Below are 15,354 nucleotides of genomic sequence, written 5' to 3' on the forward strand. Positions count from 1 at the left end.
GGCTGGTTCTGTCCTGGGGGTCAGACTGGAGAACCTGGCGGAGGTGTCTGAGAGGAGAATGCTGAAAAAGCTTCTCAGCATCATGGACAACCCCTCCCACCCCATGTACGCAGACATGATGGGTCATCAGAGCTCCCACAGCAAAAGACTAATTGCCTCCAAATGAAGAACCGAACTTCATCCAAATGAAGAACCGAAATCCTTCTTACCTGTGGCAATAAGACTGTATAACTCTTCCTCATTCTGTAGATGACCTTTTCAGAATCTGTCATTAAGACTCATTTGGATCGTGCAATATTACTCCTCTGTTTGTTATCGAATGTTTGTTTTATCCATCATCACATGCTGCTATCGCAATTATTCAAGGCACAAACACTTAGTCACTTTTCATTACACATGCACTAATAATCTGTTATTTTATTATGTTTGTTATAGCTTAGTTATAGTTTTTTCTTTTTTTAACTTTACAGAGTATGAGTATTTATGAGTATTTATATAGTTACAATACAGTATCACTCATAGTTATTTTGCACTATTATTTTTCTTTACCTTACCTTTATTCCTATTGTTGCATGTAAAGGACAAAAGAATTTCCCTCGGGATAAAAAAAGTTTTTTCTTATCTTATCTTATCTGATTGGTGGGCTCTGACGAGGAGGCGTGACCTAAAAACCCTAAACCATTTAAGTTTGTGAAATTCGTTTTTTAATAATTATCAATTTCAGAAAAATACTAAATGTTTTGTAAAGTATCAATTTATTAATCATGTATTTAAACAAATAATGACCAGTATAAAAGACATACAAAACTGTAGAAAAGTCTTGGGCTGTCAAAGAAAATGATCTTCAAATGATCTTCATCTTGGTCTAGAATTATAATATTTTGTCCATCAAAGTGTGGCAGCCCAGTCATTTCAAAATCTCTTCTAAAGTTAGTAAAGCATTTGCACCAACCATCCAATAGACCCATATATTTTTTACTTGACCATTAACACAACTCCTATGGCTAATCAATGCATCATTAACATTTGTTTAATTAAATTAATTAATTAAGTGAGCTGGTGGTGGAATTTAACAAATACATGGAATGGCTGAGGTGCCCGTGAGAAGAGGTTTAGGATCCAAAGCGTGGTTCATCTAGCGATCCAACAAGGCATCAGTAACTTTATGGAGAAAAGAAGAAATTCTTGTTAGTTTTTATTGTGTTACTTTTAATTTGCATATATTTTTATGATAATTGTGTTTTTGTTCTGAGCAAATATACACAACCCAGATAAATAGCATTAAACATTTTCTTTGATGGCCCAAGACTTTTGCATAGTACCATATTTTTTTCAGAATCAAGAGACAATTTAATAAAAGCCAGTCTTACCTTCACAAGATAACGATTATTAAACACTAACCAGCAGGTGGGAGCAAAGCACTTGTGAATAAGTGGCCAATAAGTGGTTGTACAGGTTGCCAGCAGATAATCAACCCCTCTGTGTTTAACTGACTCTCATGCTATGACTGTACAGACTGAGCAGGGCCGAGTGAGAGAGGCCTCACTGCAGTTAGCATAACCGTTTATTTTACAGCTCCTCTGACTCATTCTGCTCTATGAAGGTCATCTCCTCTGCCAGCTTCCTCTGATCCAGGGAGACCTTCTGCTTCTCTCTGATTGGTTCCCTCTTTCTAAAGGAGGTCCAGTGCAGGTGAATGGCAATGATGGTGCAAATCAGATAAAACACACCAGTCCCAGCTTTCAGTACAGCATCCAGAACCTGCTCCCAACTGTCAGACATATAATACACCAGTGTGTCTGTCAGTCACACGTATCACCTTTACACCTGAAGAACAAAACAGTGAATCTATTCTGACTGAATTAAAACCACCTTGATAATCAACAGCAGCACCAATAAACCCAGTCCTACATACAGAGCCAGCTGGACCAAAGAGCTGAATAAGAGGGTGGATGTGAACAGTAAAGTCTTACATGCGTTATAGCAACTAGGTACAGCCACATCTGTACTATTACACAGGACACATGTGAGGAACAGGAGACATTAACAAAGAGCATGAAAATATCTAGAGATTATCACACATCATGTTACACTATTTTGTAAAAACAGGCCTGCAGTCATTCCCCAGCAGCACAGGGCACAAGGCAAGGGCTCACCCTGGATGGGATGGGATCTCAAGTTTATTATTAAGAAAATGAAATAAAAAATATTTTTTTCCCTTAAAATTAAAATGACAGTTTCCCATTACTGTGTGATCAGGTAAATGCTGCTAGCTGGACCCCCACACTACTGTAAATGCTGCTGAATGCTTACCTCCGTTTTTCATTATCCCCTCCTTCTTCATCATGTGCAGAGAAAAGGAGAGCAGTGGAAAAAGGAGAAAGGATAGTTAATAAAAAGCAGTGTTCTGTTAGTCAATAAAGACTAAGAAAAGGTCACTCTTGAAACTGAAATATAAATTATGAAAGATATTCTACAGAGAAAATGATTAGATGGAGAACAATGAATTAGTGTTCACATCCCAGGGCACTGATAGTGAACATGTGAGATAAATGATTTTATTAACATATTTTAATGTATCTGTTGTATCAGGGTGGCATGGTGGTGCAGTGGTTTGCACTATCGCCTCACTCCTCTGGCACATGTACTCAAGTCTTCGCTGGAGTTCCGTGTGTATGGAGTTTGCATGCTCCCCCTGTGTCATTGTGGGGTTTCCTCCAGGGACTCTGATTTCCCCCCACAGTCCAAAAACATGCTGAGGCTAATTGGAGTTGTCAAATTGCCGGTAGGTGTGCTTGTGCGAGGGAATGGAGTGTGAGCGTGTCCTGCAATGGGTTGGCACCCTGTCATGGGACGTTCCCTGCCTTGCGCCCATGGGGACCCTGAGTTAGACAAGGAGTATCAGACAATGGATGGATGCTGCACTGGAACAGATATTACAGAGTACAACTGTAACACTGGCCTATGCTGCAATGAAAAACCACCTACAGACATGTTAGTCAGTCTGCACACCATTAGTAAAAATTCATCCTCACAAAGATGAAAAAATGCCTGAATTATTTTGCAAGCTACATGGATTTGTCTGGATTTGTATACATAACAAGTGACTGGCTGTATGTCTGTGGAAAATGCTGTGATTTTTGTCATATTACAGACTGATCATAAACTAGAAGACACCAATTAGCCTGACTGTGCGTTTTTGGATTGTTGGAGGAAACCCACACAGCATGTGGAGAACATGCAAACTCCACACAGACAGAGCAGAAGCCAGATTCAAACCCCTAAACATGGAGGCGTGAAGCAACAGCGCCGCCTACTGGACCACCGTGCCACTATCATTGAAACAATAATCCCAATAAATAACTCTGTTTCACAACAGCTGATAAATAGCGGATTATCCCCACAAAGAAGCACAAACCCCTTTGTGAGTGAAACTGCTGGGTTGATTAGTATGTATCTATTTATATTCAAGCATAAATAATTCACAGGCAGATTTAAATCAATTACTTATGTTTAACAGTAATATGAACTGGAATCTGCAGGATTCCAGCAGCACACCAATACCAGCCAGTGTCCTTCCTCTCCAGCCCACTCATTGTCACAATGAAGGTTTTATTTTCTGTGTCATCCCTGATCAGGACAGGCCTCCCATGCAAACTCACTGATCTCTCTGATGCACAGGAGCCCCCAATCTTACACCACATCCTTTGTCTTTTGTTGTTTCCATAGTAACACTGACACTGTCTCCATCCACACCCGTCACCTCCTGTTTGTCCACTGACAGCCCTGGAGGACTTGAACACACAGGTAAAACACTCAAAGATTTCCACAGCAATGAAATGTTTATGAATATCAGCCCATTACAACATACATACTGTATGTAAATGTTTGGCCAATAAACTGACATTTTTTAACATATTGCTTATCATATTTAACCTCATGAAGTCGCCCGATTTAGCTGACACTGTTACTTCTTCCAAGTCTCGTGTATCATATTGAATTAAATTAAAATGCAGATTTTTAAAATATTAAAACATTTTTTCCATCGGTGTTTGTGTTAAGGTCCTTTTTGACTCAGTGACATGTTACATACTGTGCATCTCATTGGCTACAGTCTGCAGTACAGACATCTTACCATCAGTGACTGACAGATTAACCTGATCAGAGAGGCTCCACTGATCTTCACACCACACCAGTACCGATCGGAGTCCTCAGCTGTCAGATTGTTGATGGTCACAGTGAAGACTCGCTGGTCAGGATCATCTCTGACTCACACTTTACCCTCCTGTGGAGAGTCAGTGTGTACTATGGGAGTACATGACCTCACATTATACCCTCTGCACCAGTATTTCACATGAGTTTTATATCTGTCACCATAGGAACATGGGATTGTTACAGATCATCCTCTCTGTATACAGGCCCATTTCACTGTAGACACACTGTCAGCACCTGTGGGGAAAATAATTTACTGAATAAGGACTTTCCACCTCATGACATCTCTAAGTAATTATGCTTGGTTTGTATAATACTTAGATTAGGTCATGTGTAATTAACAGAACAGTGATGATGTATAAAAGTCAAAGACCATCATTTTACTATAAGAACAAGGAAAACAAAACTAGTGCCTGATCTTGGGAAGGGCTTCAGCAGGATGTGGGATCGGGAATCTGAGCCTGGCAGTGTGTTCTAGGGTCTGAGAGGAAAACCAGGACCATAAATCCCTAGTAAAAGGCCTAGATGAGGTGAATGAATGGGCTTGTCACTGTGTGGGATGGCCACACCCCTTCAGTACTATGGCATTACTTGTAAACATATCCAGTCCTGTGATACAGGCCCTCTCCTATTCCCTCTATACATGCTTCCTTTGGGCTCTATTTGTGAACGTTATTATGTAAAATATCATTGCTATGCTTGTGATATGCAGCTCTATCTGTCATTATAACCTGGTTACTGCTGCTCTCTGGTGGCCCTTTCTAACTGTCTGGAGGATATTAAGAACAAGACAGCAATGACTTTCGTCCAGATTAATGAAAACAAGACAGAGGTAATGAGTTTTGGTCACTGTTCATGATCTCAGAGAACAATTAGGGCCTCATTCAGAAAACTTCCAGTCACATACTAAAAATCTTGGTGTCATCTTTGATTCATCACTGAGTTTGATAAACAAATAAATGCTGTTGTGAAGGGGTGTTTCTGTCAGCTGAGTTCAATAGCCTGGCTTAAACCACACCTTTCAGCCAAAGACCTGGAGAGTTACTCCTGCTTTTATCCTGATTGGGTTACTGCCGTTCTCTGTACCCAGGTTTACCAGAAGCATCTTTATTCTGACTACACCTTGTTCAAAACGGTGCTACCAGGCTCTCAACAAAATATAGACACCAAATTTCCCCTGTGTTGGCTGCATTGCATTGGCTACCTGTTAAGTTTAGGGAATTTCTGAGAATACAGTTTAAAGATTTCTTATTTCTTTCTAAGGCGATACATGGCATAGGTCCCCAGTCCGTCTCGGAGCTAATTCAGCCTTACACCGCTTCTTATTAGATGCATCTCTGTACTGACCCTGCACACACAGGAACACATTTTATTTATCTATTTAATCTGACTATTCTGCTTTGCACATCATGTATTTAACATTTATAGTGATTTTATATTTATTACTAGATTATTGTATAACTTTTGCACTGTTTTTTTAACTTGGTTTTTGCTTAGTCTTGTTTTTCCATGGAGCACCATTATACCAAAAAGAATTCCTTGTAGGGTCAACCTACTTGGCAATAAACCACAGTCTGATTCTGATTATTTTTTGTGTAACATTGTGTAACATTGGCCAATGTCTCTACTTTTACTGTATATTTATATTATTTTGACCTACAGCACTTTGGCACAACATAGATTGTTTTTAAATGTGCTATAGAAATAAAAATAATTCAACTTGATATAGAAACATATTTCAAGTCATCCATCTTGCCGAGATGGGGTTGCGCTGTGACCCCTGGTGGACAAATTATGCAGCAACAGCCCTCATATCATGGTTGAAAGTTCTGTCTTCAGTCTCTCTGTTTCTTTTTAGTTATCATTAATTGGCCATTATAAACCAAATGCTGATAGCGATTTATCACAGACTCCTGCATTAATGAATTAAAATATTCATGATGAATAAAGAAGATGAATTGGCGCTAATGTGTATTTTTACTGTGTTATTGATAAGATAAATATTACAGTACACGGATCGCTCTGGTGTCTCAGAAATTGTCTCCATTTTTTCATACCAATTTATCATTAGTACAGTAGTGCTTGCAGTTCACAAATGCTTTGGCCTACAAACAATTTGGTTCGCAAAAACAAAATTTGGTCAATGAACAAACTCGACAAGATTCCTTTTTTTATACTAGTGTAACACCGGCGGGGCGCATATCCCAGCATACCCCGCGTACAATTGTAAATAGAAGGACCACGACAGGCACCCAACAAGCACCGAACCCAAATACACAGATGGGAAACACAATGTTGTCAGAAGCTGAACTGCGAAATGCAGATGCAGTGAGAGATTTACGCACACTAAATACACGTTAGGATCGGACAGCGTATACACACAAGACATGGGCAAAGTGTAAAGTGAGGTAGACCTTCAACAGCACGTCAGTCCATTGCAGGGCAATGGAAGCTGGAGAAATACCATGTGAACAGCAGAAATGTGGTCATACAGGATGTGAGGGTGAGACTGTGTGCTGTATACTGAGGGTCTGACCTCACGGCTTTGTTTCAGTCTTTAGTATTGTGATGACATTGTGATAGCCCAGTGATAACTATACTGGATGGGTGGTACCCCTTCAAAGAGCAAGGGGAGATGGGATACCATTGTGGTATGCAAGCAGGTCCTCAGGGTTGTCACACATGTTTTTCTGAGGTGTACACTGCTGGTTGCTTGAGCCCCTGGATGAGACACTGGTCAGTACCCTGCAGAATCGCTGTGGGCAGTGTGAGGACTTCTGCCCTCTCAGTTAAACAATAGGTGCAGGGACTGAGTCAAATGAGTCTCTCTGCATCCTGCTTAATGATATCAAGGGGTTGTGTAGGCGTGTCTGTGCTCACATGGCTCTATCAGTACAGAGTGAACTGGCCAGGGATCAGTTTATCTAGACACTTAACCCCAGATAGCTCACATTCAGACACAGTCAACCCCTCTGCGTCCCTAGACGAGGCCCTGGAACTGGCTTTGGAGAGAGAAATTGTGGGCAGCGAGGTGGCGGGGAACGAGGCGGGAGAAATCAACCAAGCTGTGAGGAAACGCCAAAGGGCTTGGAGGACCCAGGCCCTCAGGTTTACTTCCTGGATGCAGACTGCCTGTAGGCTGACAGGCAGCAGCACCCCCCCCCCCCCACCCCGCAGTCCTCAGACAGTGTCCCAAGTTCACCGCCACCCAGGGTTCCGCCAAGGGCACGCATAGCCGGGAAGATGTGGGCCAACAAGGTTAATTTCTGGAACTTCCTTGGTGACACCGGGGAGGTGGCCCTGCTGCCACCTGCTGCAGAGGTGGTGACTACGGATTGGACTCACAGAGGCAACTTCTGTCACATACCCACCATAGTGATGTGAGTCGCATGTACTGTCCTAGTCCATACAGGTTCCACTGCAACCCTGGTGAGACCAGACACTGTCTAGAACTGACATTGGTGCAGGTGAGAACAATGACTGGTGACCTGGCCCCTTTAAGAGGGACGGGGTTGTTCCCTTTTGACATGGGGGGTTTAGTTGTGAATAGTAACTATGTGGATGGCTGACATGCTCGATCCCTCCATCCTGGGCCTGAATTTCCCCCGGAGCACGGCATGTGTGCTGGACTTTGGGCACAACATGCTGAAATTCCCTGCAGTCCATGTGTACAGTGGGGCCGCTGGCCCCGCAGCCTCTGCACCTGACTGCCCACCCCTTACTGCCACTGGGCCTGTACCTCCACATCAGCTAGAGATCCCTTCCTCTGCTACAGTCACATGGGCCCCTGAGCCCACATGTGTCCCCTCCAGTGTAGCGCTGCAGCCTCACTCACTTCACTGGAGTCTAACGGGGTTTACCAGAGCGACTTACCTGAAGCTGCCATTGGAGGAGCCCATGATGACCACACGGTTGCCCTTGTGCCACTGCAATCCCACTGCCCTGGTCCTCTACCTCACACCATTGATCCCCTGCCCCACCCATACGGTTGTGTGCCTCTTCAGGTTTGCAGCCTCCTCCTGCACTGAGCCTCTTGCCACCAGCACAGAACCAGTCAAGGCTGACCAGTGAAGCTCAGTGGTGGGTGCTGAGCGGCCATTTCAGAAGTTTAATTATTTAATTTACAGTAATACACACGTTTCCAACCATTAAAAACATTATCCAGACTTAAAGTCACTTGAATAAAAATATTTAAAAACTTGTTAGCATTTCAATATAGTATCTGGTTGGACTGTGTACTTCCTCTTTGTTTACATGGATAACATAACACTCACAGCACAAAGTATGCTGTCCTCAGCATTCGTATCTCCGCAACATTCCAAAGATCCATCATAGGCCTTTAGTCTAAAAACAAGCTAAAATGGTCACTGAGAACCTTTGCGTCCATTGATTTCCATCAGCTGTGTGTGGAAAGTTCGAAAGAATTTCTGAGGCTACTAAACAGAGCCAGGGTTGCCAGCTCTCACCCATCTGGTGTGACACTCACACCTTCAGGCTCTCACGCTCACGCAAGAAATCTATATTATTTCATTATAAACCTAAAATTCGCTATATCAAAAGCACTGGGGTACTTTGAAAACCCTACAAACTATCTACAAGGTAATAAAACTGTTACGTACATGTAAATCTGTGTGCATACTTGTTTCAAACTGAAAATCTTATGCCAGCCAGCTAATCAAATTTGACAACCCTGCTACAGGCCTCTCTGTTCAGTTTTCGCTGAATGCTAAGGCTTCCCAGGCCAGCTACTGACCCTCCAAATTTCACAGACCTCTCGGCCACCCAGTAATCTGTAACTTTAGTGCTGAAAGCTTGACAGTGAGTGTATCATGTGAGGCAGCTGTGGAAATACAGACTCTCCTCTGTGCTACAAAAAACCTTCTACAGCGGCAATGTGGGATCTGTCCTCTCCGGGAGCATAACTGCTCGGTATGGCAGCTCCAGCTCTGAGGGCCACCGAGTCCCGCTGAGGGTGATACGATGCGCCCAGAGAATCACCAGGACAGAACTGCCGCCCTGCATAAGTCCCCGGGGCCTTATGCCCGGGACAGAGAGGCCGAGGAGAAGCTTCTACCCCCAGGCCAGTAGGATCATTAACATGACAGATTAAAAGCTAAAATATGCTATAACTACAATCTGTACTATAAACATTTCTACATATTTTTTATACATTTTAATCTTTACTTTTTATATACCTTTTATTGTTATATTTTCTTATTATCTTTCTGTAGTTTCAGTACTTCTTTTGTTAATTCACGTTGTTTAATGTTGATGTCCTTTTACTAGTGTGTTTATTACACCGACTGGAGTAACGACAATTTCATTTTGCTGCCAGTGTACCACTACATTTGTACGACAAATAAAAATCTTGAATTTATTGTGTTACCCCCACCACATTATTTAATGTGTTCCTCATGAATTTCATTGTTTTTCTCAAAATAAACACGTATTCCAATTTTGGTTCTTGCAACACATTTCCAAAAAAGTCGGGACAGGAGCAATTTAGGGCCAGTAGTGAGGTAAATTGGTTAAATAATGATGTGATTTGAAACAAGTGATGTCAACAGGTGATTGTAATTATTATTTGGTACAAAAGCAGCACAAATACCTGAGAAAATTATTGAAATGTTTAAAAACAATGTTCCTCAAAGAACGACAGGAAGAGATTTGGATATTTCACCTTCAACAGTGCATAACATAATTAAAAGATTGAAGGAATCTGAAGGAATTTCAGTGCGTAAAGGACAAGGAGGTGTAGGAATTATTAGCTCAGGTAAATTTTTATATCTCCACCAATATGTTTTGAAATTAATTAAATTTTAATTAATTATTATTTAATGCTGATTATTAACCAATTGTTATGCCGAATGGTCGGCTCCTCCAAACTCAATTGCGAATCCCCGATATCTGTTAATGTGAGACTTAAATGGGACTCATTAATAACCAGTATCGCTTAATAACCTGGGTTAGTAGGCTCGTCCAGCGAGCTGCGTCACCAGGTAATGTAAACGGTCGGTAGCGAAGCTCCCCTCACGGCCGATGAGAGAGATTCTCGCGATATTTCAGGCGAGTTTAGAGGTTTCAGAGCGTGGTAGCCAGATCGCACAGAGGCAGGGACTATTGTGAGCACTCAATGACGGAGACTGATGTTGTGTAAAAGACATGCATTTATTCCTACAACTAACATAAGACAGACATTACACCTAACAAAGAATAAACATGAAATAACGGAATAGACACAAACAATGTAATCATGAAAATGCAATGACCAGATTTAAAAGGATTAACCTAAAAAGGGAAAAACTGTTCTGCAAAGCAAACAGTTTGTGGAAATATGAGCCTAAAGGAATATAGCAGGTGAATAGGACAGTTTAGGTTATTAGAAATTAAAGGAAGTTGGTTTACTTGGATGAAGGAAAGGGGGGGTCTTGGCAGTTGGTTGCAGTGGCTGATGAGCTGATGGGTGATGGCACTCAGGGAGGCGCGGTGTTTGCAGCGGTTGTTGGAGTGGAGCCCTCTGATTCTCTCTCCTGGTGAAGCTTGGACTGAGTTTCAGTTCTTTGTCCAGTTGGGTCTAAACTGATAGGCTTCAGGAGGGCTGCTTGTGGGCTTCTCTTCTCCTGGGCTGATGGTCTTTGTTTCCTCTCCTCCGCTGTCCTCTGCTCCGCTCTCCTCCGCTCCGCTGATGTTCTACACCTTTCTCTCTCCTTTTCTTCCCTCTCCCCCACTTTGTTCTGAGGTGCCAGGTTTTATAGTGTAAAGTTCGTGAATAGGAGTGACCAGGAATTCGAGTCCTGGGCCAATGGCTGACCATCCATTTGGCGGGCTTTCGGAAGGGGGTCGGTATCAGTCCTTTTGGGATTTATGACCAGACTGACTTCTCTGGTAATGGTGATTTTCATTAGGCTGGTGTAACTTTTGATATGTCCACTTTTGTGGTAACCATTGACCAGATTTTGAAACTGGAGTGATTTCCCGTCGGTTTGATACCAAACATGCCATACCAGCCTAGCGGTTCACACCAAATCCCATCTGTGATGATTAATTAATGATTACTTATATTATGCTATTATGTTATGTTCTATTACTCACACCAGTATGTGGTATATATGGTAGACAGTATAGGTTACACTTCAACAGATGTATACCCTTTATACAGACATTATATAACATTCTCTTGTCATCAGCACATCTTACCCTTGGATAGGTATGGTGAAATACAAAGATCAGATAAGGGTTGCCGAGGAATGTGGCAAAGCAAAAAGGGGGGGGGAAGGTTTGTCAGACAAAGGAAAAGAATCTTCGAAAGTTAGGGCACACTAAGATCCCTGGTTAGACTATTCAATTTCCAAGATTATTCTGGTTTAACATATATGCAGTGGTAGCTATACCTATTTATTTATTCAAATTTATACAAGTGTTTAGGTGTGAGGGGTAAAATAATAGACACGCTGTGAACATGGTTATAAGGGTGGCACACAAACCTAAGACTGTCTAAGGACACTCACATAAACATGACTTGCATATTGAGACATAAGCAACATACTATACAGGGTATACAAAAACCAAACTTAACAGAAACTTTCTGTGGGGTGTTGGGAGAGTGGTATGCAAGGCAGGATGTCTGCCAAATCCTGTAAATGTAAATCCTGTCTGGGGATGGGGTTGTGGGCCAAGTCGAGGGGCCCCTGTCCCTGGGGATCCACTCTGCTATCTGTAGGTCGTTAAAGCTTTGGGCAATAAAAGTTGGAGTGCTGGCCTCCCTGGTTATCTATGTGTGTGGGGTCACGAACCCCCCCTTTGGGGCCTAGGCCGATGTGTGCCTTCTCGTACCAGGGTAGGCCTTGTCTCAGGCCACCTGGAATTTAAGCTTTGTGATATGTGCATGTGTGATCCTACAACTGTGAGGCTGAGTCTCCCCCCCTTTGCAGCAGTCTCTGGCTCTGTCTCAGCGGCAGGGGTCCTGCTTCCCCCACTCCGTCATCTTCCTCCTTCTTCTCTGAGGGAGGGGCAGTGGCCTCCACAGACGCCGGTGCTGCTGCAGCTGCTCCTAGCTGAGGATGATAAGCAGGGGGAGGGGGCACATTCGGCAGAGGAGGGTACAGAGGTATCTCTTCCTTTTTCTTCTTAGTATTCTGTAACACCATGCTGAGGAATTGGGCCTGAGCCTCATTTTTAGCCCTTTCAGCATTTAACTCCGCTGTCTCCCTGGCCAGTTTGTCCAGCAGTCCCTCATTATTTGCCTTTTCCTTCTCTAACTCTTTCAATTTAGCCACATATATCCGCTTTTCAAACTTATCAATATCCCCATATTTTCCACAACATCCCTTTTTGCTTTGTATTACACGCTTTGTATGTTGCATTATTGTTGGATCGAACGTGCCGTCCACGGGCCAGCGCCCGCTTGCCATTTTACTCCATTTGGCACATTCTTTGCTAAAACTCTCTCCCATCTCAGTCTCGACCACATCGCTACAAGTACGTTTCTCGCCTGGCTTTCGACAACTGCGTTTTCTCATTTGTTTTTCAAATTTTGTCATACCCTCTGGGTCATACGCAGGATCTGGAGCCCATTTGTTTTCTTTGCTATTTGAACTGCCCATGACTTTTCCTATCTGTACACCAGTTACCCTCAACAAAGCACTTCAGGAAATTAAGCAGTTTACTTCGTTGCGAAAGCAGAAGCAAGTTTCTTCGTTGCAATAGAATTTGCGAGAAAGCAAAAGCAAATTCCTTCCTTGCGATAGAGCAAGCTATTTATTATAAACACAAAGCCCTAGCGCTCCTTCGCTAGAGAGCGTAAGCAAATATTTTGTTTTTAGCAGGATTGGAGGATAATATAATTAATATTTTATTATGCGCACCAGACACACATTCCAGCAATATAAATTTTGACTTGTGTCTCTGTCCTCATAAATGAGACAAATTTAGTTTGGGCACGGCCGCTTGGCCGCTTGGCGCTTTTTACACCGGTATCTCTGTCTAATTTTCTGGACACTTATTAATTCGTTTATCTGATATTTTGCACTAGACAACACAACACATTCACATTCATCACAACCAGGATATTTACACGCTTCACACATTCACACAATTTCCTCCGGCAGGACACGAATCACTGCGCGGCAGCTACTATCCATTCACTTCCCTGGCAGGACTCAGTCCGCTACCAGGCTGCCCCCGGCATAGCCGTGTTAGCTGCCCGACGGGACAGTTTCCACACACACAACCTTATTCATACTCCCTCCCTGTCAAAGACCTGTGTCTCTACAGACACCCGTATTTGCTTCCTTGCAAATACCTGTATTCACCTTCCTGTGAATACGAGGATCCTCCTGTGGATCGCAATCCACTAGCGCTTTTCCCAAAGTTTGTCAAACAGCACATATAGTTACTATATAGACTTAAACATCGACTTGCGATTAAATAAATCAACTTACAATTTTTCCCTTTAATTTTGGTCCGTTGATCGGATTGGGACGTCCAGGCGTTCGTCCGACGAGGATGGGATGCTGAGCCGGATCGAGTAACTTTTTTCCTCGCTCCTTGGCTGACGGTAGCGCTTCACCGCTCCCTTCTAACAGGACACCTCGTTCCTCGCCGTCCGTGCGCTCTGGCTGTTCCCTTTCTCCGATCCCGGACGAGCCCCCAAATCTGTGGAAGAAATTTCTCGAAGTCCGATGTTTAAGTGTTTGACAGAACTTTATTATTGGATGAGCTCAAAGGGAACAGACACTCAGCAATCATGCGTCTCGTGTTCTGCTCCCCGAACAACAAGTGCATACATCTCTTATAGCCAAAAATGCCGTCATCAGGTAGTTCAAAGAAAAGGATCAGGTGTCTGTAGACACCCGGCACTTCTGCTTATTGAGGCTTGCTTATCAGCACAGAAATTCCTCTGCAGTTTCATACTGAGTCGAGTTAAATTTATCCAATTTCCCAATTACTTTTATCTCACTTCCAGGTCATGCTGACCCAGGCCCTTGCTGAGCAAGCTACATTATGGCAAACGTTAGTTCCGTCATAGAAAATAGAAATCCCTTTACTTACAGTAAGCAAGCTTGCATTAGTACATTGTGCTTGATACATCAGACTGATTCAAGTGAGGTTATATTGTTTCAATCATTATAGGTAAATCAACAACACATTATAAACTCAATTGTTAATTACTGATTAGGTAATGCATTTTGCATAATCGTCTATATTCCATTATTGATTACTGATTAGCATAATCAAGAATTTTCTACCACACAGCCAAAAAGAAAACACCAAGAATACGAGAGATTTTGCTAAAATTTAGCAGTTTTTCGGCCATAAATGTGTGCATTGTCTAGGATGCTGGATGCGAAGCCAAAAACGTCACCGATGCGAAGGGAATGTCCGTGCTGCAACACCAGCGCGTCAGCGGGGCGGGCGGGTCCTTGTTTCACTGGCCAACCACACGGGGCCAGTCGCCTCCCTTGGCCAATCGGTCGAGGCCGTTGTAAAACATTTAGTTGAAACACTTCTTCAACTGTCCAATAGGGGGCTGAAACATTGGTTGCACTAAAGCCGAAAGGAGGCTGGAAAAAGGAACATAGATGACAGACAGATTTGGGAAGCATTCCGTATTTTCAGACTGTAGCATTTACTTTTAGTTGATTTTCCATCTGTCATTCTCATAAGCATTATTGCTACTTAAAAAGATGAAATTTCTTGTGACATTATTTGATACTGAGAGGAAGAATCTGTTTTTAAGAAATACTTGAAAGTCATCTGAAGTGTGAAATCGACACAAGAAAGATCTGGATACAAATGCATTTAATCCTTTTCTCTTCGTGTTACTTGTTTGTCAGTCTATGCTGTGGGCCAGTGGTGCAATGGATAACGCGTCTGACTACGGATCAGAAGATTCTAGGTTCGACTCCTGGCTGGCTCGGCCATTTATTTCCTTTACTCTAATGCCTTCTGCTTTAGCCGCTCCATGCTACCAACGTCTTGGCTTCCTCGCATCAGCTGCAGACAGGGAGCTCACAAGAGGCAAGCTGCATGGTGTCCCATATAGTCTAGCGGTTAGGATTCCTGGTTTTCGCCCGGGTTCGACTCCCGGTATGGGCATTGTACTTATCGTTGTCTGCAGCATTGCAACTAATCGTGTCCCTG

The 15,354-nt window shown here is 42.8% G+C and overlaps 1 protein-coding gene and 1 non-coding gene across 12 annotated transcripts in view; both read left to right on the forward strand.

Moving 5' to 3' along the window:
* Positions 1–15,354, forward strand: part of LOC125740322 (polymeric immunoglobulin receptor-like) — a 176,212-nt gene that overhangs the window by 63,925 nt on the left and 96,933 nt on the right. The gene's annotated exons all lie outside the window — the stretch shown is intronic.
* Positions 15,058–15,130, forward strand: trnar-acg (transfer RNA arginine (anticodon ACG)). Its single transcript has one exon. It is a non-coding gene; the product is annotated as a tRNA-Arg (tRNA).

Source organism: Brienomyrus brachyistius, chromosome 4, assembly GCF_023856365.1.
Source record: "Brienomyrus brachyistius isolate T26 chromosome 4, BBRACH_0.4, whole genome shotgun sequence".
In the NCBI taxonomy this organism is placed as follows: domain Eukaryota; kingdom Metazoa; phylum Chordata; class Actinopteri; order Osteoglossiformes; family Mormyridae; genus Brienomyrus; species Brienomyrus brachyistius.